General features: G+C 40.8%; 1 pseudogene; it reads left to right on the plus strand.

Annotated features, from left to right (window-relative positions):
• The first annotated feature begins 17,823 nt into the window (after positions 1–17,823).
• Positions 17,824–19,889, plus strand: LOC136523962 (uncharacterized; annotated as a pseudogene).
• Positions 19,890–25,352: the final 5,463 nt, after the last annotated feature.

The raw sequence follows: 25,352 nt of genomic DNA on the forward strand, positions 1-25,352 counted from the left end.
AAAGCTAGAGCATGGCCCTATCATGATCATCGAACATGCTATCCATGGCACCATCTATCGTGTCAATAGGATAGGCTCAAAGGAAAAGGAAGACCCAACACCTTCAAAGGACCTTCTTTGCCTCTGTTTTTTCTTCTTTCTCCCATCTATAATCCTTGCTCCCCTTGAACTATAAAAGGGAGGGCAGGGCACCCCACTAAAGGGATGGATCAATTCCACACACTTCACATGAGATAGCTAAGCAGCATCCAAGCTCTCAGCACCCGTTCGACCTTTCCATCAAAGACTTGGAACCTATCCCTCTCTCATCTATTTGTACTCCCTACTACAAACCTTTTAGTGCAAATAACATGAGCAGCAACCTTGAACTAGACATAGGGACATTCTACCCAAACCAGTATAAACCTTTGTGTCTTTTCAGCACACCATCCGGGCCTAACGTGCAATAATACAAATTTACTAGTTGGTTTTTACTTGAAACACCGACACTAAGTGTTGTTGTAGAAATTTTTAATAGGCTATTCACCCCCTCTAGCCATTAGGACCTTTCAAGTGGTATTAGATCCATGGTCACCGTGATTTGAGGCTTAACAACCTTTGGTGTAAAAATAGCTCAAATCAACAACACCAAGAAGCCACCCCAATTTGATGACTCAAACTATCCCTATTGGAAGGCTAAGATGACAACATATATCAAGTCAATCAATAAGAAGGTTTGGAAGGTGGTGGAGACCAAGATTGAGATTGATGATAAAGAGGCTCCCACCGCTGCTGAAGAGATGCTACTCCAAAATAATGACATTGCTCTTAGCGCCATCCATGATGCTTTGGATGAGAGAATATTTGAGCAAATCAAGAACAATGAGAGAGCTCATGAGGCATGAAAGAAGTTGGAGGAATCATTTGAGGGCACTCAAGCCGTTAAGGGTGCAAAGGCATACATTCTTAAGGAAAAGTTTGCAAGCTTCAAGATGAAGGAGGATGAGAGTGTACCAGAGATGTTCCATAGGATTTAAGTGCTTGTCAATGATCTCAAAGCACTTGGAGAAGAGGTGAAGGACAAGGACTTCTCCCATAAGTTCTTGAGATGCTTACCCTCAAGATTTGGCACATTGGTCACTATTCTAGTGAGGAGTGGTTTGGACACCATGACACCAAACCAAGTGTTGGGAGATATAATGACCGATAATACACATAGGGATGATGATGAGAAGGAAGAAAAAAAGAAGAAAGATGAGAAGAAGAAGAGTGTGGCATTCAAGGCCACATCATCCAAGGGCAAGGCAAAGCAAGAATCATCAAAAGATGAAGACTTGAGCTTTGATGAGATGGATGATGAGAAGATGGCTCTCTTTGTTAAGAGATTTGGCAAGTTCATGATGAAGAAGGGCTACCGTGCTAGAAGAAAGAAGTCTTCATCCAAGAACAAGGAAGAGTTAAGAAGGTGCTTCAATTGTGGAAGCAAGGATCATCTTGTTGCTCAATGCCCATACAATAGCGACAATGATGATGACAACAAGAACAAGAAGATGGACAAGAAGGAAAAGAAAGAGAAGGACAAGATGATCTTCAAGAAGAAGAAGAAGAGTGGTTCATATGTGGTCACTTGGGATAGTGATACTTCCTCAAGTGATGATGATGATAGTGATTATGACAAGACCACCAAAAAGAAGGCACTTGCAAGCATTGCTATCAATGAGTAGCCTTCTCTCTTCAACACTCCATCATGCTTCATGGCTAAGGCCACTAAGGTACAAACTTGTGATGATGAAAGTGATGAGGAACATGATAATGAAAAAGAAAAAGAAAATGAAAGTGATAGTGATGATGATGAACCAACTAAGGATGAACTACTTGACATGCTAGATGATGCTAAAGAACACTTTGACATTAAGAGAAGGGAATGCAAAAGCTTGCGTAAGGAACTAAAACCCTTAAGCAAGCCTCTGATGAGCTCAATGCATCTCATGAGAGGCTAGAGGAAGCCCATGAGAAGCTTGGAAAGGTTCACAAGAAGCTTGAAAAAGCTCATTCCTCTTTGCTTAATGAACAAAATGAGAAGAAGCATGTTGAGACATGGGATGTAGGCTTAACTTGTGATATAATTGATGAATCATTCAATAAGCTCATTTTCAAAAGTCATGTTATTATAATTTTTTATTTTTTTATCATTTTTTTAAAAGTAAAAGGATATTTTCTTAAAATATTGATCCATTTGCAAATATTGAGATTTGAAATTCAGAATGCATCAAATGTGTGATAGCTACTGATTTACCTTCGGCAAGGGCTTACCGTTTTAAATCCCTTCCCCATTGCATTTTTGCTTGAATTTGCATCATCTCATCCTAGAGATGGATAAGGATGATTGCACTTCTTGTTTTCGCTATGCCATCGTGATCTTCATGTGGATTTGGCTAGGTGAGAGTGTGTTCATCTTTCAATCAAGGTTTCATCCCTGCATCAGGTTATAAAGGTGTTGAAACGCTAGTGGTTGATGCTATCAGTTAAAGGTTTTCCTCTATGCTAATGAAAAGTTGGCATTCATCTTTAGTTAGCAAAGAGAACCCCCTTTTTTTAGATTTAAAACCTTTGTTTATTCAAAGTTCACCAAATAAGGCTTGATTAATCTCCGTTATGAATTCACCTCAAGGACTTACCCACATGAATTTGATGATTTCCTACAAAGGTTGGTCCATGCATATAGCCAAAGTCTACACTAGCAGTTTTGGTTCAAAAATCAAACCAGACATTATGTCCAATTTTATTAAGGTAGGCTAATTAACCTAAGCACAATGCTCAATTTCGAAAAGCCTATGGAAGTATGATCATTACATCCAAACTAAGCATCATGCCTAATTTAAAAGACGTACAACCAACATCCAAACCAAAGCATACTAGAATAGAAAAAATGAAACACCCTAAAATTTGCTCCTTTGAAAATAAAATTAAAATGATTTATTTATGAATTTTGTGCTCATGAAATATAGGAAAAAGAATATTTTTCATTAAAAGGTAGCAACATGGATGTTCATACATGTTGGTGCATTTGATTTATTTGGTTGAGTGGTTTTGATTAAAATTCAAAATGGTTTGAATTGCTTTTGGAAATAAATTAAAAATGGCTTTGAAGTAAAAGAAACAGAAATTTTGAAAATAAAAGAATTTAAAAAGTTGTAAATTTTATTTTTGGAAAACTTACCAAAATTTTTCGTTTTTACTTGAGTTGAAAAGTATATTTGAAACTCTATTTGAATGAGATTTGGATCATATTGAAAAAGGAAAATGAGAAAATGAATTTCTTTACTCATCTCTCTGTTTTTAGCCCAGCAAGCCGCTTTGGCCTGGCCTAGCTCTTTTTCTCCCCCGCCTCACTTCCCTCTCTCCTAGAAGCCACGGCCCATCTCTCCCTTTCTCCACTGCATGGCCTGCTTAGCTCCGTAAGACTACAGCCCATCCTTGCCTTAGCCCTCTCTACCTCCGCCTCAGTACATTGGCGTCGGCCTAGCCGATGCCGCAGCAAAGCCACCTCTCCCTCCCGCGCTCACCGATAGCCCAGGCCCACAGTTCAGGCCTTTCTCCTACCTCACGTAGCTAGGCCAGACTCTGCTGCACCATCGACGTCACGCCGCTCACATCTCCTCCTTGCCATGCTACCCAAGTTGAATTGCCCCATAAATAGTGGTCATGCCCGCGCCTCTCTCCGACGCTAGTGCTGCCATCGCTTGAGCCACAGCAGCCACAAAACCCTAGAAGCACTGCCACCACATTGATCTCCATTGCCACTGCTCTTCTATCACTACAACCATGTTCCTGAGCTACCTATGAAGGTAAGAAAGCGGCAGGTATCTTGTATGCTTCCCCTCTCACTCCTTTGTACTTGCACGAGCCCGCCGTAGCACCATCGTCGCTCCCAAGCTACTCAGGCGAGCCCTGCACTGTCACCATGCCCTCATGGTATCTCTCGAACCCCACTCTATGTTCACCGTGTGCCCCTATCTCTCCCTATGCTCTTGCTTTGGCCAGTGATGCCCAGAATCGACAAATAGCTGACCACACCGGTGACCTCTATTTTTTCAGCCGTGCACCGCCACCTAGGCTCACCGCCGATCACTCCTCCCCCTCCCAATCTAATATCCACCGTCCAGTCTAGATCCAACAGCCAATAGAGCCTATTACCCCTTCGCCATGGCCTTTTGTATAAAACCCCCTCCATCTTTTTAAGTATAAACCCATCGTCCCTGGTTTCTTTTAAAAGGATCATTGCCTTTTCTTTAAATAGTGCCCACAGTCCTCAGCCGGTTTAAAATCTGATTTTTTTATTTTAAACTCAAAAATCAAGTTCCATCTAACTTAGAGTTTTTCACCTCTGTCTTTTGCAAATAAAATAAGATTAATCTTATGTTGGTTTTCTAATACAAATATAATTTGGCTTAAAACAATTTGAGTTGAAAAGTATATTTGAAACTCTATTTGAATTTGATTTGGATCATATTGAAAAAGGAAAATGAGAAAAAGAATTTCTTAGCTCCTCTCTCTATTTTTAGCCTAGCAAGCCGCTTCGGCCTAGCCTAGCACTTTTTCTCCCCTGCCTCACTTTCCACTCTCCTAGAAGCCACGACCCATCTCTCCCTTTCTCCACTACGTGGCCCGCTCAGCTCTGCAAGACCAAAGCCCAATCTCACGTTAGCTCGCTGTAACACCTCTGGTGTTTTGACCTAATACTAAAATTTGACATGTCATCATGTGCATTGCAAAGCGTTCATATAGTATAAAGTTTTGAATGCATTCACTAAATAGGTTTATTTCATAATGTTGTTATTTCATGTGATGTGTTTCAAAATCCCTAAATAAATATCATGACCACAAGGGTCAAATTTCATGTGATCATGTGAGGCCATGTGTCATTTGACTCAAATAACCCTAATGGGCCATGTTACTAGTCAGAAATCAAAATTTAAGTAAAAGGAAGACAAATCAAATTTGAATTCAAATTCAATTTATAAAAGTCCTTTTTGCCCCTTTTGACTAAATCAAAATCCATGATGAATTTGGGGTTGGGGCAAAAAGCAAAGTTTGAGATTATTTTATGTAGATCAACTTTGGTATTCAAAGTTTTTCAAGTTTACATATAAAATTTGGAGTAATTTTGAAATGATTCAAATGCTCAAATGCACCCTAAATTCAAATTTCAAAATGGAGGTAGAATTTGAAAATATTTTTAGAAGCAAAGTTGTAGAGTTTGAAAAATTGAACAACTTTCATTTTTGGAGATTTTCAACTTCTTTAGAAAATTTGGGAGTAATTTGAAAAATAGACTCAGTGGCAGTTCTGTAAATAATTCAAAATTTTGGATTTACATCACCGCTTACCGCCGGCGCCACGCCTCTGCCGCTGCCGAGCGTTTTGCGCCGCTTCCTCGCGCCTTGGCACGTCTTCATCGCCGTGGCATCTTCGTCGTGTGCTGTCGAAGCCAAACGAGCTTCTCCCGGCTATAAATAGTCATACCGTCGTCGTCCCTCTCCTCTTTTCCTGCCTCTGCTCGTCGCCGACGACCTCGCTGTGCTCGCAAAATTCACCGCCGTCGTAGCGTCTTGAGTCAGTAGCATCCGCCAGTAGCTCCGCCTCGTCTTCCTGCTCCTCCCAAGCTTGGTTGTGTTGCTCCTGGACGTCCAGCGCCACCACGTGACGTTGTCTTCCTCGAGTCCGGCCAAAGCTCCGCCACGACCCACCTCACCGTGGCCAGGGCGATTCAGTACGCCTCCGTCTGCACCAAGTACACCCTCGTGATCAAGGTGAGCTCCGGAGCGTCATGCTCGCCTTTCTTTTGACTCTACTGCACCGTAGCCATAGCTATGTTGACTGCCGTCGGGTCCAAGCCGCCATGGCTGGCGTAGGGTTCTATCTGGTGTGCCTGTTGCTGATCTAAGGGTTGGGTTAGATTCACGACATGGTGTAGATCACGTCGGTACAGTCCATCCCACCGGAGAAGCACCGCCGGCGTGTTTTGCTGATCGGAACTGACCACGCCACCGTGCATTTGCTTTGAGTCACTGACAGTGGGGCCTGACTGTTAGTGCGAGTGAGGAAGAAGAACAGTGCTGATTTTTATTTTCTGAATTTGTGAATAGTGCTAAAATTTTGGGAATTTGTAGGAAATTCATGATAGCTCCAAAAATTCTGAAATTTTGTGTGTAGCTTCTATACATGTTCTAGTATGACTTAAAAATTTGAAACTTTAAATTTGAATAAATTTTTAATGTTCAAATATTCAGTCCATTAATTGAAAAATGCAATTTCCATGATTTTTGTAGGTCACTGTATAATTCCAAAAATCATAAAATTTGTTTTCGTACACTAATTTGTCATGGGGAATCTTGCATAAAATTTTCAGGTCATTTGGAACAAGTTCATTTTTGGGCTTAATTCCAAATTAATTCAAAAATAAATAAAGACAAACCCTAAGTGTTTGATTAGTGTTGGATCTTTGTTTTGGTCATGTTTTGTGACTAGTAGGGTTCCAAGATCCATTTGGTCAATTCACATGTGTGGTTCTTGATGGTAGGATTGCAAGTTGGTTTTGTTGGCTTGCAACTGTACCGTGAAATAAAATCATTTGCGGGTGTTTTTACATTTCATGTACCGTGAAAGCATCATGTTTACATTATCATCATGTTAAAGCATATGTTATCATTTCGTGTAGAACCCGAGAACGAAACAATTCTAGTTGAGCAAGTTCTGGAAGAATCCCCGGTTGTCACGGGATTTGATAATTGTGGTACTGATCCGGAACCTGAGATCGCCAACGAAGGCAAGCCCCGATTTATGCATTAAGCCATTACCTTGTTACTTTGAAAAGTTTATCACCTATATTAGTTACTACATTAAGTTGATTACTTCAAATGTTACCTACTTGATGCATTACCTACCTTGTTACTTGTTTACCATCCTTGAAGATGTTTTCATTTACAAAGGCGTAGATTGCTTAGTATGCTTTATGGTAGGCTTTCAAAGTAAAAGTTTCAATACAATCAAAGATGGCATACTGACCAAAGAAAGAAAGAAGGTTGAATGAACTGGAGACTAGTCGGGTGACTTATCTTGAATGTTGGGTAATGTTGCCGACTATGTCGCTTAAAGGCCACTCATTGTGGATCTTCTAAACGAGACACTTTGTAGTACTGGTCACATACTCTGGTAAGCCTCCTTCGGCTAATCTGATACTAAGACGAATGCCCACGCACTGGGAGTGGAGAGATGGTGGGAGTAGCGTGTACCCTCGTGGCCGGAATGTGGCCGGATTTGAGGTGTGCTGTGCTCTCGGGTGGCGTGGAGATGGCTTAGTATAGGAGGATCCGGTAGCGAGGTTGATATATGCAAGACTAAGTTCTACATATGTCGTGTGATAAGGAATCCCCAGTTGGGACTTGAATCAATTCGAATTGCCGGTGCTCCATGGATATGGAGACTCGATTCATTACAGAAGCAATGCAGGACTAGTGAATTACTAAAATATGAGAAAAGAATGGAATGAGAAGGATTGGAATATGGGAAATGTACATTTAGTTGAGGTAATGAACTAAAAGAACTTAAGGGTAAAACTTGAAAATAGAATGGAGAATAGTAAGCTTTTGGCAAAGAACTTTTGAATCTTACTATATCCTTACCTTGCCCCAAACCCCTGCATCTCTAAAAGTATTACATCCCGTTACGTCGGGTTAGTCTTGTTGAGTACCTTTGTACTCAGGGTTTGTTAACCCTTGTTGCAGGTGAGTCACATGCACAGGCTTGTTTTGGTCCCTGCTGCATGTCGGTGTTTGAAGTCAACGACGATGAGGAGTAATGAATGGCCTTTGGACAAGGCACTAGTTTGTATGATAAATAAAGTTAATGTAATATTATCCTGCAACTATGGTAGTATGACACTTATGGTATTGTAAGTTTGAAAACAACTAGTTTGTAATTATGTTATCTTAAGACTTCCGCTATCTTTTACTCTGGTATATATTTGAATAAACTATTGTAATCTGCAATGACTGTGATTGGGATCCTGTTTGAAAAGAGAATCATGGATGATTTGGGTTTCCCGATGACACCCGATAGACCTGTTGAGTTGTTGGGAACTCGTGTACAATATTCGAGGTCTGTTAAGACAACGATAGGTGCATGTGGGCCCAATTCCTTAGGAAGTTCTGCCACAGCTGGTATCAAAGCAAGTAAACTTGATATTTTAAAGTTTAAATTTCTTTCTTCTTACCTTTGATCTAGACTCAATCCTAACTTATTTGAAAAGTTTGTGGCGGATAATATGATTAGGTTTGTCCTATGTATTAAAAATCTAGTACTTATGATTATATTAATCTTTTGTACTTAGATTCGTAAGACTGATTCATGCATCATGTTTGAGCACATTGCATAATAATTCCCCTTAATAGTGGTTGGGTAAGTAATGTCAATCCCATTCTCGCTAACCTCCGTTATCCTCAAGCTATTCTTATAGTCCTACCTTAAATCCTACAGGCTATGGCAAAGACCAAGAAAACCGCACGCAAGTCCACTGGACCACGTGGAGTCCCTCGTCACCAATTGGCACCAAGAAACCACGAGCTTGGTGAAGGAAGTTCCAAGAACCTAGGAGAGGAAGGATCTTCGAGCAACCCCGCCAACGTCGAGAACCTTAACAAGGAGCTCAACACTCTTCGTTGAGCTCATGCCAAAGACCAAGAAGAGCTGGCGGAAATGCAATGGGGTATCACCATGACCATGGAGCTACAGAATGAAGCCTGGACACGAGAAGATGCGGCCAATGAATGCGTCAATGAGTTGGAGTTCTACGTAGAGGACCTAGAGATGGACAATGCCATTCTACATGAGAATGTCCACATGATGTATGCTCAACTTCATCCTCCTCATGGGGATGGTGAAGTTACAGATGAAGAAATGATTGTAGATCCAGGAGAAGTCAAGAATGAGGAAGAGGAGGAGGATCCTGAGGAGTTAGTGTACTTCTTAGATGAAGATGAGGTGTCGTCCGATATGGGCACGGATGCCGAAGACTGAAAGCTTGGAGTAGTAGTAGTTCCTTTACTACTTTCCTAGAAAACCAGGGTTGTCTTGTGGGATACAAGACATGTAATTTAAATAAGAACCCTTTGTAGTATGAAACCTTTTAAATGCTTTTAATAAAGAATAATGTAAGAAAATGTGTTTCTCTAACAGATGCCTCGTCCTATCACCCGAACTAGTGCTAGTGGCTCGCATGACGATGATGAGTGCCCAAATCCTCCACCAATGCCCTCGACTATGGCAGATGCCATAGCTGCACTCGTCAACGCAACGACAGAGAATGCCAGGCTCTTAAGGGAGTTGGCGCCGAACCAGCAGGCACCATACCCTCATCGTGGCCGTCATAATGGAAATGACGAGTCAACTTATGTGGATTTTACTGACACATGTCCGCCTATATTCTCTAAGGTAGACGAACCCTTAGAAGCTGATGATTGGCTTAGGACAATAGAGCAAAAGTTCGAGCTAATCCACTGTACTGAGGTTCAAAAACCAAGGTTTGCGGCACAGCAACTCCGAGGAGTTGCTGGTGCCTGGTGGGCAAATTTGGTAGCAGTACAGCCCGCTGGTTACCAAATAACCTGGAGGGAGTTCAAGGATGCCTTCAGGGCACATTATATTTCGGACGGTGTGATGACCATGAAGTTGGAAGAGTTCTTGGCTCTTAAGCAAGGGGAGCACCCGGTGATGCATTATGTTGGGCGTTTCAACCACCTATCGCAGTATGCTATTGAGTATGTGAATACTAACAGGAAGAAAAAGAATCATTTTCTTAGAGGCTTGAACACTAAACTTCAGACAATGATGGCAGCCTGTGGTAATGCAACTTACCATGAGACAATCAACATTGCTATCGCTTCTGAAGAGAATTACCGGTGACACAAGGAGGCGAAGAAGAAGAAAATATTTGCTTCCAGATCATCAAGTGGCAAGCGTCAGAAGATAGTATACCATCCTCAGAATCATGGCCGTATGCCATTCCACCCACAACAAGGCCAAAGCAGGCAGCAAATCTTCATTCGCCCTGCAACTAATACGCCTTATACTCATCAAGCACCGCAGCAGCAGAACAATACAAATAATACAAACCGCAATGCTACTCCCCAGAATCACAATTTTCCCTGCTATAATTGTGGTAAACCTGGACATTTTTTCTAAGAATGTCCGTATCCTAGGAAGAACAATCCTGATGCACCTAAAGCCCCTGTTAATCAATCTCAGAATTAGTACAAGGGCAATGCTCAGAACCATCAAAAGGGTCAGGCAGAGAAGAAAACTGGAAGGGTATTCTATACACAAGTGGAATCTATTCCAGAAGGAGAACCAGTTATGATGGGTATGTTTCCCATTGCTAAGCATCCTGCAATTACCTTATTTGATTCTGGTGCATCCCATACATTCATCAATCGTACATTTGTTGTGAAGCATGGGATAGCTATTGGGGAAACAAAAGAACCCTATCATATATAGTCGCCTGGGGGACGAATCTGTACAAGGGAGGTAGTTCAGCATGTACCTATTGATTTGGGAGGTTATGAGTTCCCTACCAATATGCTGATATTAAAGGATCAAGATATAGATATGATCATTGGTATGAATTGGTTAACTCAACACGGGGCTATCATAGATGTCCTGCGTAGAACCATAAGGGTAAATGCACCTGACAGCAAAACCCAACTTCTCATTCAACTTCCCTTTCCTATGAGTATAGTGGAAACAGTCTGTGCAACTGTTGTTGAAGGAGCCGAGGAAATTTCAGTGGTATGTGAGTTTACGAATGTCTTTCCTGATGACTTGCCTGGTCTGCCACCAGACCAAGACGTAGAGTTCAGAATTGATCTAAAACCAGGGACAGCACTAGTGTCCAGAAGAGCATATAGGATGCCACTAAAAGAATTAGCAGAATTAAAAATGCAACTACAAGAGTTGTTAGACAAGGGTTTCATTCAACCTAGTTCATCACCTTGGGGATGCCCTGCTATTTTCGTGAAGAAGAAGGACCAAACCTTGAGGTTATGTGTTGACTATCGGCCATTAAATGAAGTCACCATCAAGAACAAATACCCCTTACCCCGAATTGATTTGCTTTTTGATCAACTTGCGGGAGCCAAGGTATTCTCGAAGATAGACTTAAGATCAGGCTACCACCAGATTAAGATCAGACGTGAAGATGTGCCAAAGACAGCGTTTACTACCCGATATGGACTATATGAGTATCTAGTCATGTCTTTTGGGCTAACCAATGCCCCGGCTCATTTCATGTACCTGATGAACTTAGTTTTCATGCCCGAGTTGGATAAGTTTGTCATGGTGTTTATTGATGACATTCTTATCTACTCTAAGAGCAAAGAGGAACATGCGGAACATCTCCGTATTGTTCTACAAAGATTAAGAGATCACCAACTATATGCCAAATTCAGCAAATGTGCATTTTGGTTAGAGGAAGTACAATTTCTAGGTCATGTGCTATATGCTGAAGGTATAGCTGTTGATCCAAGCAAGGTAGAAGAAGTCCTTAATTGGAAAGCACCTACAACTGTTCATCAAGTTCGTAGCTTCCTAGGGTTGGCAGGGTTTTATCGTCGATTCATCCCTGACTTCTCCAGAATTGCGAAGCCAATTACTGGATTGTTGAAAAATCAAACTAAGTTTGTATGGTCAACAGAATGTGAAGAGGCCTTTTAGACATTGAAGAAGTTGCTGACAACTGCACCAGTATTAGCACAACCTGATATCGAGAGGCCATTTGATATCTATTGTGATGCATCTGGAATTGGTATTGGTTGTGTTCTTATGCAAGAAGGCAGAGTCATAGCATATGCTTCTAGACAACTTAAGAAGCATGAAGAACATTATCCCACCCATGATCTTGAATTAGCTGCTGTTGTCCATTCACTCAAGATTTGGCGACATTATTTATTGGGCAATGTCTGTCATATCTATATGGATCACAAAAGTTTGAAATACATCTTCACTCAGTCAGAGTTGAATATGAGGCAAAGAAGATGGTTAGAACTTATCAAAGATTATGATTTAGAAGTGCATTATCATCTGGGCAAGGCTAATGTGGTTGCCGATGCCCTGAGTCACAAGCGTCATTGTCATTGCCTGATTGTAGAACCGATGCACTGAACATTGTGTCAAGAGATGGAGCATCTGGATTTACAAATCATAGAACAAGGTTCCCTGTCCAATATTGTAGTTGAGTCCACTATCAAAGATCAGATCATTGCTGCTCAACAGAAAAGTAAGGGCATAGCCCATATTAAGGATAAAGTCAGATCTGGAAAACCAACATGTTTCAAGATTGATGAATCAGATGTCGTATGGTTCAAGGATAGATTGGTAGTACCCAAAAATCTAGAGCTATGAAAGAAGATTCTTGATGAAGCTCATTCTACAAGATACTCCATTCATCCAGGAAGCAACAAAATGTATCATGATCTGAGAAAGAGATATTGGTGGACCAAAATGAAAATAGAAATAGCTCAATATGTGGCCAAGTGTGATGTTTGTCAGAGAGTCAAAGTGGTTCATATGAAGACTGTAGGTCCATTACATTCATTGCCAGTTCCATCTTGGAAGTGGGAAGATATTTGTATGGACTTCATCGTGGGACTACCCAGGACATCTGCAGGCTACAATTCCATATGGGTTATTGTTGATCGCCTAACCAAGATAGCTCACTTCCTACCAGTCAGAGATAAATATCGAGCGGAGCAGTATGCAAAGCTTTATCTTGATAGAATCTTCAGTTTGCATGGGGCACCCAAGACCATTGTCTCTGACAGAGGGTCATTGTTCATATCTAAGTTTTGGAAAAGTCTACATGAGTCTTTAGGAACTAAACTTATCCGTAGTTCTGCTTATCATCCGCAAACTGATGGACAGACTAAAAGGGTAAATCAAATTCTTGAAGATATGTTAAGAGCATGTGTCCTTTCCTTTGGTGCTAAATGGGATGAATGCCTTCCCTTAACTGAATTCTCGTATAACAATAGCCATCAAGAGAGCAATAAAATGGCACCATTCGAGGCACTATATGGCCATAGGTGCCAAACACCTTTAAATTGGTCAGAAACTAGAGAACGTTGGTTCTTTGGACCGGATGTGGTCAAGGAAGCTGAAGAGAAAGTTAAACTCATACAAGCCAATATGAAGGTAGCTCAATCCCGACAGAAAAGCTATGTTGATAAGAGGAGACGACCGCTAGAATTCAAAGTGGGAGATTATGTCTACCTCAAGGTATCACCGATGAAAGGAGTTCATCGTTTTGGGATTCGGGGAAAGTTGGCGCCCTGTTATGTCGGTCCTTTTCAGATACAACAACGATGTGGACCAGTCGCCTATTGCGTCAAGCTACCAGATCACATGTCAGCGGTGCATGATATCTTCCATGTATCTCAGTTAAAGAAGTGCCTTCAAGTACCTGACCAGGAGATCGACTTTGGTGATATAGAACTAGAACCTGATTTGACTTATGCCGAGTACCCCATTAAAGTCTTAGATCTGAAAGATCGAGTTACTTGAAGGTGTACAATCAAGTTCTACAAAGTACAATGGAATCAACACACTGAAGATGAAGCTACTTGGGAGTCCGAGGATTACTTAGAAGAGAATTTTCCTGACTTCTTTGCTTCTATCTAGTTGCAATACCTTGTCTATATTGTAACTTGTCTCGTTTGTCAACAGAATGGAAAACCCCCTCACTAGCCTTTTGAATAAAGTTATGATGTGTTAGCTTGACACATTTCCTTTTCCATTACTTAGCCTTAAGTTTTAAATCTCGAGATGAGATTTCTTTAAGGGGGAAGGGTTGTAACACCTCTGGTGTTTTGACCTAATACTAAAATTTGACATGTCATCATGTGCATTGCAAAGCATTCATATAGTATAAAGTTTTGAATGCATTCACTAAATAGGTTTATTTCATAATGTTGTTATTTCATGTGATGTGTTTCAAAATCCCTAAATAAAGATCATGACCACAAGGGTCAAATTTCATGTGATCATGTGAGGCCATGTGTCATTTGACTCAAATAACCCTAATGGGCCATGTTACTAGTCAAAAATCAAAATTTAAGTAAAAGGAAGACAAATCAAATTTGAATTCAAATTCAATTTATAAAAGTCCTTTTTGCCCCTTTTGACTAAATCAAAATCCATGAGGAATTTGGGGTTGGGGCAAAAAGCAAAGTTGGAGATTATTTTATGTAGATCAACTTTGGTATTCAAAGTTTTTCAAGTTTACATATAAAATTTGGAGTAATTTTGAAATGATTCAAATGCTCAAATGCACCCCAAATTCAAATTTCAAAATGGAGGCAGAATTTGAAAATATTTTTAGAAGCAAAGTTGTAGAGTTTGAAAAATTGAACAACTTTCATTTTTGGAGATTTTTAACTTCTTTAGAAAATTTGGGAGTAATTTGAAAAATAGACTCAGTGGCAGTTCTGTAAATAATTCAAAAATTTGGATTTACGTCACCGCTTACCGCCGGCGCCACGCCTCTGCCGCCGCCAAGCGTTTTGCGCCGCTTCCTCGTGCCTTGGCACGTCTTCATCGGCATGGTGTCTTCGTCGTGTGCTGTCGAAGCCAGACGAGCTTCTCTCGGCTATAAATAGTCGTACCGTCATCGTCCCTCTCCTCTTTTCCTGCCTCTGCTCGCCGCCGACGACCTCGCTGCGCTTGCAAAATTCGCCGCCGTCGTAGCGTCTTGAGTCAATAGCATCCTCCAGTAGCTCCGCCTCGTCTTCCTGCTCCTCCCAAGCCTGGTTGTGTTGCTCCTGGACGTCCAGCGCCACCGCGTGACGTTGTCTTCCCTGAGTCCGGTCGAAGCTCCACCGCGACCCACCTCACCATGGCTAGGACGATTCAGTACGCCTCCGTCTGCACCAAGTACACCCTCGTGATCAAGGTGAGCTCTGGAGCGTGATGCTCGCCTTTCTTTTGACTCTACTGCACCGTAGCCATAGCTACGTCGACCGCCGTCGGGTTCGAGCCGCCATGGCCGGCGTAGGGTTCTATCTGGTGTGCCTGTTGCTGATCTAAGGGTTGGGTTAGATTCGCGACATGGTGTAGATCATGTCGGTACAGTCCATCCCACCGGAAAAGCACCGCCGGTGCATTTTGCTGATCAAAACTGACCATGCCGCCGTGCGTTTGCTTTGAGTCACTAACAGTGGGGCCTGACTGTCAGTGTGAGTGAGGAAGAAGAACAGTGCTGATTTTTATTTTCTGAATTTGTGAATAGTGCTGAAACTTTGGGAATTTGTAGGAAATTCATGATAGCTCCAAAAATTCTGAAATTTTGTGTGTAGCTTCTATACATGTTCTAGTATGATTTAAAAATTTGAAATTTGAAATTTGAATAAATTTTTAATGTTCAAATATTCAGTCCATTAATTGAAAAATGCAATTGCCATGATTTTTGTAGGTCACTGTATAATTCCAAAAATCATGAAATTTGTTTTGGTACACTAATTTGTCATGAGGAATCTTGCATAAAATTTTCAGGTCATTTGGAACAAGTTCATTTTTGGGCTTAATTCCAAATTAATTCAAAAATAAATAAAGACAAACCCTAAGTGTTTGATTAGTGTTGGATCTTGTTTTGGTCATGTTTTGTGACTAGTAGGGTTCCAAGATCCATTTGGTCAATTCACATGTGTGGTTCTTGATGGTAGGATTGCAAGTTGGTTTTGTTGGCTTGCAACTATACCATGAAATAAAATCATTTGCGGGTGTTTTTACATTTCATGTACCATGAAAGCATCATGTTTACATTATCATCGTGTTAAAGCATATGTTATCATTTCGTGTAGAACCCGAGAATGAAACAATTCTAGTTGAGCAAGTTCTGGAAGAATCCCTGGTTGTCACGGGATTTCATAATTGTGGTACTAATCCAGAACCTGAGATCGCCAACGAAGGCAAGCCCCGGTTTATGCATTAAGCCATTACCTTGTTACTTTGAAAAGTTTATCACCTATGTTAGTTACTGCATTAAGTTGATTACTTCAAATGTTACCTACTTGATGCATTACCTACCTTGTTACTTGTTTACCATCCTTGAAGATGTTTTCATTTACAAAGGCGTAGATTGCTTAGTATGCTTTATGGTAGGCTTTCAAAGTAAAAGTTTTGATACAATCAAAGATGGCATACTGGCCAAAGACTAGTCGGGTGACTTATCTTGAATGTTGGGTAATGTTGCCGACTATGTCGCTTAAAGGCCACTCATTATGGATCTTCTGAATGAGACACTTTATAGTACTGGTCACATACTCCGGTAAGCCTACTTCAGCTAATCCGATACTAAGACAAATGCCCGTGCACTGGGAGTGGAGAGATGGTGGGAGTAGCATGTACCCTCATGGCCGGAATGTGGCCGGATTTGAGGTGTGCTGTGCTCTCGGGTGGCATGGAGACGACTTAGTATAGGAGGATCCGGTAGCGAGGTTGATATATGCAAGATTAAGTTCTACATATGTCGTGTGATATGGAATCCCCAGCTGGGACTTGAATCAATTTGAATCGCTGGTGCTCCGTGGATATGGAGACTCGAATCATTACAGAAGCAATGCAGGACTGGTGAATTACTAAAATATGAGAAAAGAATGGAATGAGAAGGATTGGAATATGGGAAATGTACATTTAGTTGAGGTAATGAACTAAAAGAACTTAAGGGTAAAACTTGAAAATAGAATGGAGAATAGTAAGCTTTTGGCAAAGAACTTTTGAATCTTACTACATCCTTACCTTGCCCCAAACCCCTGCATCTCTAAAAGTATTACATCCCGTTACATCGGGTTAGTCTTGTTGAGTACCTTTGTACTCAGGGTTTGTTAACCCTTGTTGCAGGTGAGTCGCATGCGTAGGCTTGTTTTGGTCCCTGCTCCATGTCGGTGTTTGAAGTCAACGACGATGAGGAGTAATGAATGGCCTTTGGACAAGGCACTAGTTTGTATGATAAATAAAGTTAATGTAATATTATCCCGCTACTATGGTGGTATGACACTTATGGTATTGTAAGTTTGAAAACAACTGGTTTGTAATTATGTTATCTTAAGACTTCCGCTATCTTTTACTCTGGTATATATTTGAATAAACTATTGTAATCTGCAATGACTGTGATTGGGATCCTGTTTGAAAAGAGAATCGTGGATGATTCGGGTTTCCCGATGACACCCGATAGACCTGTTGAGTTGTTGGGAACTCGTGTACGATATCTGAGGTCTGTTAAGATAACGATAGGTGCATGTGGGCCTGATTCCTTATGAGGTTCTACCACACTCGCTCTGCCTCCACCCTGGCCTATTGGTGTTGGCCCAGCCAATGCTGTAGCAAAGTCACCTTTCTCTCTTGCTCTCACCGATAGCCCATGCCCGTAGGTCAGGCCTTTCTCCTACCTCATGTAGCCAGGCCAAACTCCACCGCGCCGCTCACGTCTCATCCTTACCATGCCGCCCAAGCCGAATCGCCCCATAAATAGTGGCCATGCCCATGAATCTCTATGATACTAGCACTGCCATCGCTTAAGCCGCAGCAGCCGCAAAACCCTAGAAGCGCCACCCTAGGGCGCAGGGGTGGGTGGAGCAGGCAGAGCGGGTGGCTCTGATACCTGGATGTGGCGCCTAGCGGCACCTAGCTGAGGCTCCCAATGGCGCCTGGCAGCGGGTCTCCACACTGCCTCCTCCCCTCCTCCTCCGCTCTTCCTCCCCACGTAGGCTCCCATGCCCGCCTCCTACTGCCCAGCTGATGGTGCCGCACTTGGCCACCGATGGGGATGCCCTAGGCATCATCGCATGCCTCATGGGCCTAGAGTCCTAGCCCGCCACTACCACCACCTGCCGCCTAGACCGTAGAAGTAGAGGAAGGTGGAGGCGTCATGTTCGGACAACGTTGTCGACTCGGCAGTTGTGCTGGTGCTGCCTATGACCCGGAGTCATCGCCTTTCCATGCCCATGCACATGCTGACGACGAGGAGCCACCATGGGGCTAACCTGCCGTCTCATGCATGTAGCCATGGCCAAGCTGTTGGACCCAGGAGCACACATAGGCGCCAGACTAGCACTCACATATGCTTGCTCTTCTCCATAGCACCGCAAGGATGGCCACATCGGTGCCTTGCTTCACGGCTCGTTGGTAATGGCCGATGACTTCTTGTCTTGCTCTGATAGCTTGCCCTTGGAGCATTCCACATGGCTATAGGTACAGCCCCCTAGTCATCCAGTGGAGACAGATTACGACACCGTCACTGTCTCGCGTAGGGACGGCCATTGTTCCACTAGTAATGCCGATGCAGCGATCAGTACCAACATGGTAGTGTTGCCTATAATGGATTTTGGTGATGAAAACAGGAGCAAATGGGGCTCTGATATGGAAGCCAAGCACAAGGAGAGTAGAGTAAGAAATGAGGTAATGCGCACTTATGCTAGGGTTAGATCAAGTGGTGCTGTCGTTCAAACTAGAGATGAGAGGTTGTTGAGCAAACAGGCAACACCTACTTAGCCGAAGGTTTCTAGGATTACAGAGTCTGGGGGCTTGGCTGATTTGACACACCTAGTTGGACATGCTCTGCCACTAGGAAGGTTGCACATGGTGGTTCTGGTCCAAGAAGAGAGTTTGTGGGATCGATCACTAGACAAGGGAGCATGACCCACAGGGATTTGAACAGCCAAAATGGATTACCATCCACAAGTAGGATTTCAAGCAATGGATCTGCGCTTAAAAGGGGATTATGGAGGAAGGTGGGGAATGATAGGGCAATCAGTCATAGGGAGGACAGAAATGCAGTTGCCTTTACTTCTAGATCATCTACAAAGCCAGTGGCAAGAGCTTCGTCGTGGAGCAATATATCAAAGAGTGGATCCCCAAGTAGACTAGCACCTGATACAACTCAAGGACATAGGTGTCGGCTCCTAAAAAAGATATATGGAAGCTTCACCATCTGTTATGTCTACTTCTAAGAAAGGTGAATTTAGCAGGCTGCTGAAAGCAAAAATCAATGAGCTTGGCATGTCAGACAGGATTGAGTGTACACATGAATCGCCTTCAGGAAAATTGTCCATACCTTTGCTGCAAAAGCTGATTTCTGCCCTTACAAATGACATGAGCACTTGAATCTCCCAATGTAGCAACTACTCTGGTGTGTCAGCACCCTTAAGTTACAATGGAAATGTTGACTCCGTCAATCGAGAGCATTGTATATTCTCTAATGCTCAATCACCCAATTTTCAGAAATGTATCAGGTCAGTTTAGAGGCCAGGACCCTTCTTTAGTGTTACTCTGTTACCACTCATTATTTCAGAACTTATGACTTGTTGTTTCTGTAGTAAATGTTGCTATGGTCGATCATGATTATTCACAATTGTCTTTTTATTCATGTCATTCTCTTTTCCAATTTGGTTAGTAAATACACGGTGTAGTTTTAGTGCTTGTAGTGTTACATGAACCAACTTGTATGGTGGTTACTTTTACTGAAAAAACATGTATTGTATGACATTCCTATGTGGTAAGGTACTAAGGTTATCAGTGCATGCATCTACTTATATAGTTTGTTAACCGATGTTCTACATGCATTCTTATACATTGAAGATTTTTGGTCCCACACAAAAGATTATATCAACATATTTCTTTTGGCGTTACATCTGTCATCATTATGAACCTTTTGGTCCTAAAATTTTGAATATTTATCAATATTAAATCTGAGTTCAAATAATTGTAAGTTGTGCCAAATATGTTTGACCAAATTTAATCAATTGTTAGCATATAATAAAAAAGTCTAATTCCAAATCAGGGTAAAATCACAATTAGGCATAACAAACAGGGGCAAAATCGCATGGGCATTCATGTCCTTTTATACAAAGTTTAACACCGTTAGGGGTGGATGACGAAGCAAGGACAAACTGGTGCTTCATTTTGAAATCATAGGGGTAAATTCACAGAGGCAAAAAACAGAGGCAAAATCACAATTTTGATACAAAACAAGGGTACAAACGCAAGAGCCCCTTTAATATAATATCATCAGATATCGAATCTGCTAAGATTAGTAAGATTTTTCTTACTATTTATGGTTGATTCAGCGGTTATCGATCTTGTTATAATTAATATTTCATTAATTGTAACAAATTACTTGATTGAGATAGAGATATATCGACATTATATCATCACAATTAGTCGTCTTCTAGTCTGGTCACGCTTTGAATCTCATGATTGCTGACTTAATTCTGCTAGATCGGTTGTTTTATCTCTATTCCAATCGAACATAGTATGTATTCAAAGACATGTTTCAGTCCTGAATAAACTCACTAGTTAATGTGATCCAATCTAATGACACTACCATAGCTGCATCGATCCGGTTGAACCTGGCTAGTAAGACTTTGGGTTAGAGATTATTATTTAGTGGTTTTGTTCATGGTCGAGATATGTACTCTGTTTGTTTGCTATGTCTGCATTGGCTATTTTAGCCGATTCGTCTGTGCTTTCACACATATATCATGTTTTTCATGAACCTATCAATATATAGACGGTTTTATAGATTCTTTGGCTTTAGTTTGTTACATTATCATAGCTGCATCGATCCAGTCAAACATCACTATTGATGGTAATAGATTAAATCTAGAGCATTTGTAGATTCATTTGTACCTAACAGTTGATTTGTTCGCATGTTATATCCCTTCTCGTTAAACTTATTGGTTCAATGCTTTACACTGGTTATATCCATCTAGCTGATGATATTTCTATATATTACTTATACCTAGGTGTATTGTACTTGTTATTATAAATCAATCATGACCCATGAGCATCACAGTCCCTAAACAGTCGATTTCTTCTTGTATCGGCTATTTAGTCAAGTCCCCTGTTTGGCTGCTCTCGAAGCAGCATAATTGGAACTATCTAGGCAACACCAGCATGTTCCACCCTAAACTACTGATAAAAATTTTTCTCCTTGTCAATTGCAGGTCAAATTGACTGACACGCTTTTAGGATTTTTAGGATCGACTGGTCCTGTATTGAAGCCAAGCAGATCTCTGGTTTGACTCCACCTAGATCGTCTAGCTTGCAGTGTGTCATGCGCATCGCCACATTTTTGCGCCAACACACGTTTTGGCACGCTCGGTAGGACCATGATCATCATGGCAGCTCACAACAACAGGGACGTTCTTATGGTGTCTTATGAAGACTTACCTGATGAGGATAAAGAAGTCATTAGTAAAGCTATAGAAGAGTTTCAGAACAAGTGTTTGTTGTCGTACACCAAGACACGTGACAATAAAGTTGTTTAGAAATATCCACTTCCAAGAGTTTTGATACATTGGCAATCAGATACAAATGAAGTTGATGATAGGCGTTTCTTTGTAGATGATGTCAATAAATCTGTTCATGATGTCATGTTGAATCATAATACAGCTTTCTAAAACACATTCCACAATACCATGAAGGAGGTGTTTCATGGATATCCAATTGATTAGATTGGACCAACTTATTATAACATCCCACATCCGTCAACTCAGGGGACTAATCAAGCCGGTACTAGCCATTAAGAAGTAGCACTAGCTGGCAATGATGATATCCAGGCAGTTTAGAGCTCATTTGAGCAAGTTTAGGGTACTACTACTAATCAAATACAGTATAATCCTAGATCATCAGTGCGACATGTGCAATAGCCGAATACCGCATCGGCTCAAAAAATAGCGTCATTAGTTCAAAGGATTCATAGAGATATAGATCCCAACATTTACAATTAGAGACTTCAAGCAGCAAATCAGCAAAGGACACAATAGATAGAGATTCCACAAGGATATCATTATGGCATAGATTATAACACCCTTCATATGATTCCAAATCTAGGGTATCAAGGTACCCAAACTTTTAATTCATAGATGGGTTAGCAATTGCAAAGAAATCTAAATTCAAATAATGATGAATTATTGCTCAGAGTAACTGAAATGGTGAAGAATCAGTTCAGTTTAAAACCAAAAGGGCAGACCTTTTCATACAAACGTCTATATCCAGAGTGGTATGATTTGGTTGCTCTTCCTACAAACTACATGCTTTCGGAATTGGCTAAGTTCACTGGTCAAGATAGTACAAGTACAATAGAACATGTCAGTCGGTACCTTACTCAGTTGGGTGAAGCATCCATTGAAGAAGCTCATTGAGTTCATTTCTTCTCTTTGTCCTTGTTAAGACCAGCTTTCACCTGGTTTTCATCGTTACCAGTTAATTCTATTGCCAATTGGACTGACCTAGAGAAGAAATTTCATACATATTTCTATACTGGATAGGAGAAAAGAAAACCATAGATTTGATGACCATAAGGCAAAGAACTAATGAATTGGGTGCCGAGTTTCTTTAGAGGTTCCGAGAGATAAGAAATTTGTGCTTTTCATTGAATCTGACTGATGATCAGCTAGCTACTTTAGTTGTTCAAAGAATGTTGCCAATAAGGAGAGAGAAACTATTTGGGCAAGAGTTTGACAATTTAGGTTAGTTAGCTCAACAGGTAGCAGCACTTAATAGCCAATTCTAGAATATGCATAGAGATACCCAATTCCAAAAGAATACCATAATTGCTAAAGCTTATAATCCATATTTAGTTGATGATGATGATGAGGATGACGAAGAAGAAGAGATTCCTGTGGCTGAATGGAATTGGGGTAAGAAGATAGTAATGGTTCTAAATCCTTGAGGAAAGGAGTTGAAGAAAGTTATGATTTTGACGTCACAAAATTAGACAAGCTCTTTGATTTTTTGCTTGAGAAAGGATAGATCAAATTGCTAGCCAATCATGTTATATTGCCTCCTGATCAGTTGAAGAATAAGAAGTTCTACAAATTTCATAACACTACTTCTCATTCTACTAATGAGTGCAGAATTTTTTGGCAACATATACAGAGGGCTATTCAGCAAGGGAAGCTTAAATTTGATACACCTCTGAAGATAAAAATTGATGGTAATCCATTCCTAAAAGATCAGAATATGGTTGATGCTAAGTTGCTCAAAGGGAAGACTAAAGTTCTAATGTCGACTAGGGCAAAGGAAACTAGAACAGTTGATCTGGAGATATAAATATCAGCTGATGAATATAGAGAAATTAAAAGGCATCGTGACCAACAGAAGAGCCGATATGAACAGGGAGAGATGTCAAGAAAAGAGGCAACGAGGCCACGTGTTCATCTTGAATTTTGTTGAATAAATGGCAACGGCAGAAAGGAAAGGATTATCAGCATTGGTTAGAAGAGAGAATATCAACATCAACAATTATCCTTTTTCAGACATTGTTGGAATGAAGGTTTGAAATTGCCTACTAGAAATAATTGCCCAGAGTGTAGTGAACAATATTGGAAGTTTAGGCAATCTCAAGCCAACCGTCGGTCTATCCATGCTCGAATTAAGTATCATTATGATAATATGGATCGATGCTTAAAAAATAGAAGTGTTCATGATCGGCTTGGAAAGCAAGTTGTTGATCAAAATTGGACTAATTATGAAGAAGGTGATGAGGAAGATTATGTTTGACAGGAAGGGCAATGGTGGTCAGGAGGTTTAACGAGGAGTCAAAAAAGAAGGGTACAACGCTTAAGGAATAGAGAGTTAGAACATGATCAAAAATTTGGTAAACCTCACATATGGCGTGCTAAACAAATAGCTGATAAGGGTCAACCATCGGCCAATATTCAAATGGCTTTTCTTTTGCCGTCAGAATTTAGACTTCTAACATATCAAGAAGTCTATTCAGATTTTCATGAATCGACATATGAGGAGATAGTTGCCAAATTGACATGATACAACAAGCTATATTTGATAAGCCAGTCAAACATCGACACTTGAAGGCTTTATATGTGAAAGGCTTTGTTGATGCGAAGCCGATGAGCACAATGTTGGTGGATGGAGGTGCTTCTATTAATCTTAAGCCTTATACTACTTTTCGCAAGCTTGGTAAGGGACTAGGAGATTTGATTGAGACTAACATGATGCTTAAAGATTTTGGGGGTAATGCATCCAAGACCAGGGGGCAATAAATGTTGAATTGATAATCGAAAGTAAGACTTTGCTCACTACATTATTTGTCATTGATGGAAAGGGTTCATACAGTTTACTCCTTGGTTGTGATTGGATTCATGCAAATTGTTCTGTACCATCGACTATGCATAAATGCTTGATTCAGTGGTATGGATATGATGTTGAGCTAGTTCATGCTGATGATTCTATGAGTATAGCAACAACTGACCCAATGTATTGGGAACTAGAAGATTTTGAGTATTTTTCTAGCAAGTGATGGGAAGGAGGCTTCATTAAAATCAATGATGAAAGCCAACAGCTGATCCAAGCAGTCGGCTCTGAGAGTTTGTTTTAATGGATAATCTAATAGATGTACAGATGGTAAACTAGGACATGGTTTTACGTCGCCTGATGAATTAGAGGAGGTAGATATTGTTTCTAGAGATAGACCTAGGCCAACGTATGTAAGTGCTAAGTTGGATCCTGAGTCTAAGCAAGAATTGATAGATCTATTAAAGAAATTTAAAGATTGTTTTGCTTGGGAATATTATGAAATGCCTAGTTTAGATCAGTTAATTGTTGAACATCGGTTGCCAATCAAACCTGATATCGGCCATTTAAACAAGCTCCAAGGAGATTTAATTCAAATGTTCTTGATGATATCAAAAAGGAGACTGAAAGATTACTAGAAGCAAAATTTATCCAACCGTGCCGTTATGTAGAGTGGACATCGAGTGTTATTCCTGTCTATAAGAAAAATGAGAAGTTGAGAGTCTGTATTGATTTTAGAGATTTAAACAAGGCTACACCGATGAATGGTTATCTTATGCCAATAACTGATATGTTGGTAGATGCAGCGGCCGGGCACAAAGTTATTAGTTTTATGGATGGCAATGCTAGGTGTAATCAAATTTTTATGGCTGAGGAAGACATAACAAAAATAGCTTTTAGGTGCCCTGGTGCAATTGGCTTATTTGAATGGGTTGTGATGACCTTTGGTTTGAAGAATGCTGGTGCAACTTATCAGAGGGTGATGAATTATATTTTCCATAAGTTGATCAGTCAGATTGTTGAAATCTACATTGATGATGTGGTGGTGAAATCCAAATGATACAAAGAACATCTAGCTAATTTACGGGAAACTTTAGAGTGCATAAGAAAACATGGTTTAAAGATGAATTCTAATAAGTGTGCCTTTGGAGTATTAGCTGAACAATTTTTGGGTTTTATGGTCCATGAGAGAGGAATTGAAATTGGTCAAAAAAGTATGAAAGCAATTG

Source organism: Miscanthus floridulus, chromosome 18 (genome assembly GCF_019320115.1).
Source record: "Miscanthus floridulus cultivar M001 chromosome 18, ASM1932011v1, whole genome shotgun sequence".
Taxonomy (NCBI): domain Eukaryota; kingdom Viridiplantae; phylum Streptophyta; class Magnoliopsida; order Poales; family Poaceae; genus Miscanthus; species Miscanthus floridulus.